The following is a 3,741-nucleotide window of genomic DNA, read 5'->3' as shown; positions in this document are numbered from 1 at the left end:
AGGGGGCGAGGGCAGTTTGGGACGCTCTTGCTCGGTGACCGTCAGGGGGCGCTGCGGCGCTTGTCTGGCGAGACAGGGGACAGCCTGGATTATTTCCCTCTGGACATTCCAGAGGAGAACGCGCTGGTCTCTGCACGTGCCAAGGGCCCCCAAGCGCCGGAGCTAGAGGTTAGTGTGGAGGATATAGGCAGGAAAAAAAATAGATGTTCGGCACACCCTCCCGTCTCGGCGGTGGATGAGAGGGATATTTGGGGCTCTCAAAACCCCACCCCACACCCCGGATGCTGAAATTTCATCTCAAAGTTTTCCAGCACTGTTGGCCACCCCTGGCCCCATTCTTGGGACATTTAGATAGCAAGGCGGTTGTGGGGGGTCATTGGATAATTATGGGCTGCCTAGGCACAGGCGCTTGAAGGATTGATAGGATTGGGGAATTGCCCACAGGGTTTGTGTGTTTTTTCTCCTGTGAATGTCCAAAGCGTTCAACAGATTCTCAACGGGATCTTTGAACAGAGACTGTTGAGAACTCTATCGCTTCCTCCAGGAAGCCTTCCCTGATGTCCTCTCAGACTAGGTCAGGTGCCTCCTCCCCTGGGAACCTACAGCCTCTAATCTTCCTTAGCCCAGCCCTGCCCCCTCTCCTGTGACTCTCTCATCCCAGCACAAATGGTCACATCTGACTGGAGCTCAGCGAAGGCAGAGACCAAGGATTGCTTGGGCACTGAAAGTGTCACCAGCATTGTCCAAACCAGCACTGTCCAACACAAGGAGTGACGTACGAAAGAAAGGGGAGGGACTTCTCTGTGGTCCAGTGGTTAAGAATCTGCTTCGCAATGCAGGGGACACTGGTTTGATCTCTGGTCCAGGAAGATCCCACATGCCTCAGGGCAACTAAGCCCGTGGGCCACAGCTACTGAAGCCCACGTGTCTAGAGCCTGTGCTCCAAAACGAGAGAAGCCACCGCGGTGAGAAGCCCACTCTCGCTGCAACTAAAGAAGGTCTGTGAGCAGCAACGAAGACCCAACACAGCCAATAAGTAAATAAATATTTTAAATAATTTTTTTTTAAAGAAAGGAGAGGACATTTAAAAGATATTGCCCTACTGACCTGTAGGCCTTTGCAGAAGCTGTTACCTCCACCTGGAACACCCTCCTGCATGGCTTGGTCTGGCTCATTTCCCCATATTGTTCAGGTCTTAGTTCAGACGTCTTCTCCAAGGAACTTCCCTAGCTCCTACCTCCTAGGGCTGGGCTAAAGTGTGTTCTCAACACTCACTTTTTACAAAGTAGGTATTATATAGAACATATTTGTTGAATGAATGAATGACAGGTCACTGTCTGGGCTAGGTTCCCTGTGTCAACTGACAGGTCATTTCTTGACTGCCTCTGTGGAGTTTTCTTTTTAACTGCTTTATTGAACTGCATACCATGCAGCTCACCCATTTAAAGTATACAGTTCAGGGCTTCCCTGGGGGCTCAGTGGTAAAGGATCTGTGTGCCAATGCAGGAGACACGGGTTCAATTCCTGGTCTGGGAAGATCCCACATGCCTCAGAGCAACTAAGCCCGTGCCCCACAAATACTGAACACACATGCCGCAGCTACGGAAGCCCTGAAGCCCTCTTGCCTAGAGCCTGTGCTTGGCAGCAAGAGAAGCTGCTGCAATGAGAGGCCCGTACACTGCAAGGAGGAGTAGCTTCCACTCACGGCCACTAGAGAAAAGGCCTCGCAGTAGTGAAGACTCAGCACAGCCAAAACTAAATAAAATTATAAAAGAAATAAAGTGTGCAGTTCAGTGGGTTTCCGTGCAAAATTGTGCAACCATCATTGCCTTTGTTGGAGCTTTGAGCCCCTCACAGTCTGACACCCTCCCCCACCCCCAGCTAAGGTCCTGTGCTAGCTTTCTCACTGCCCCACGGGACGGGGAGAGAGTCTGGCCTCAGGGAGGGAGACTGAGTGAACGAGCTCTGGCCACCTGCCCTCGCCACCTGCTCAGGGTTATGGTAACAATCACTGAGCACTTGCAAGGTGCCAGGTGCCGTTGTAAGCACTTGACAGATGGCTCACGCAACTGCCACCAGCACTCCTGTAGATCAGGCGCTATCTGTATGACCCTCTACGTGGCACCAGGGAGAAAGTGACCCTTCCTGAAGCTCATGAGGGGTCAGGTCAAGAAGGGGCCCCTGTTCCCCATGTACACAACTTGAGCTCAGCCTGAAAGATTGAAATGGGTCTCTCGCGGAGCAGATCCACAGAGTGGTTTTAACCAATATTTTTATTTAAAATAAGGAGGGAATTCCTTGGTGGTCCAGTGGTCAGAACTCTGTGCTTTCACTACTGAGGGCCCAAATTCAATCCTTGGTCAGGAAACTAAGCTCTGGCAAGTTGCAGAGCGAGGCCAAAAACATTTTTTTTAATGGGGAGATTTCCCTCTCTGTTCCTTCCAGCCCTTAAGTAGAGTGCCCCTGGTTGTGAGTCCTTACCCTTGTACTTTGAGTTTATTATCCTGAACCAGCTTCCATGTCACCTGGTCCCTGAAGCGTCTGAGTTCGAGACCCTCACACTAACAGGAGGGTAAAGAATGACTCAGGTTTAAATCTATGTATTTATTTCGATTTGCTGGGCCTTCATTGCTTCATGGGCTTTCTTACTTGTGGTGTATTTGTGCATGGGGTTCTCATTGGGGTGCTTCTCTTAATGCAAAGCATGGACTCTAGGATGTGCGGAGGCTTCAGTAGTTGCAGCTCCCAGGCTCTAGAGCACGGGCTCAGTAGTTGTGGCACAGGGCTTTTGTTGCTCTGTGGCATGTGGGATCTTCCTGGACCAAGGACTGAACCTGTGTCTCCTGCACTGGCAGGGGAATTCTTATTCACCGTACCACCAGGGAAGTCCAGATACAATCTTTCGTATTATTTTTTTGCAGTGTCAAAGAGCTCCCCCACTCCCAACTGTCTCCAATCCGCTGAGCTTACTCCCATTCAGACCATCTTTTTGTTCTTTCATTGAGGAGAACTTCGGATTCCTTACATGGCCAGGAAGCAGGCAGGGACCAACAGGGAGGGGGCGTCTATGATAGACTCTTTACAACCACACACAGAGTTCATCCCGGCTTCCACATGTCCTTGCACAGGCCACCCACCAAGAGTGCCACTCCCTGCCTACCATAGCCAAATTCCAGCTGGAGGCCCGGGTCTGGACGTCCCCCTCCAGAGACTCCTGCTCCCACCTCCTCCCCATGGCCCACTTGCACCAGAGAAGCTTGAAACTTCTTTGGGAAGTAGAGGAAATCTGGGGTTCCCTCTAGTTGAGTAAAAGGGAGCATTCTGATCAGGGGCTAAGCTACCCTATCCCACCCCTTCTTGAGGCCTACGGCAGGGGGAAGTTGAGACTATGGACAGGATTTATCGGGAAGGGCAGGAGTATTAAAAATCCAGAGGTATGACCTCGAGATTAGAGAGAATGAGACAGAGAGGAAAAGAGAAAGACACAGAAACACGGAGAATTAGGCAGAGAAAAGAAGCAGAAAGACAAGAGCCAGAAGACAGAGACAAAGAAACAGACACAGGAGAAAAGCAGGAACCAAAGGAGGCAGAAATAGAGCAAGCGCCGGAGGCGCAGGAATGAAGAAGCGGGAATGGGGAGAAGATGTAATTTAGTGGCTCGAAGAACAAATTCTGGAGCCAAACTTTGAGAAACATCAGGCAGACAGAGGCGGAAGGTACAAAATAGGTGTTTTTTAATTG

The sequence above is a fragment of the Capricornis sumatraensis genome, chromosome 20, assembly GCF_032405125.1.
Source record: "Capricornis sumatraensis isolate serow.1 chromosome 20, serow.2, whole genome shotgun sequence".
Taxonomy (NCBI): domain Eukaryota; kingdom Metazoa; phylum Chordata; class Mammalia; order Artiodactyla; family Bovidae; genus Capricornis; species Capricornis sumatraensis.
This window is presented reverse-complemented; position numbering follows the sequence as displayed.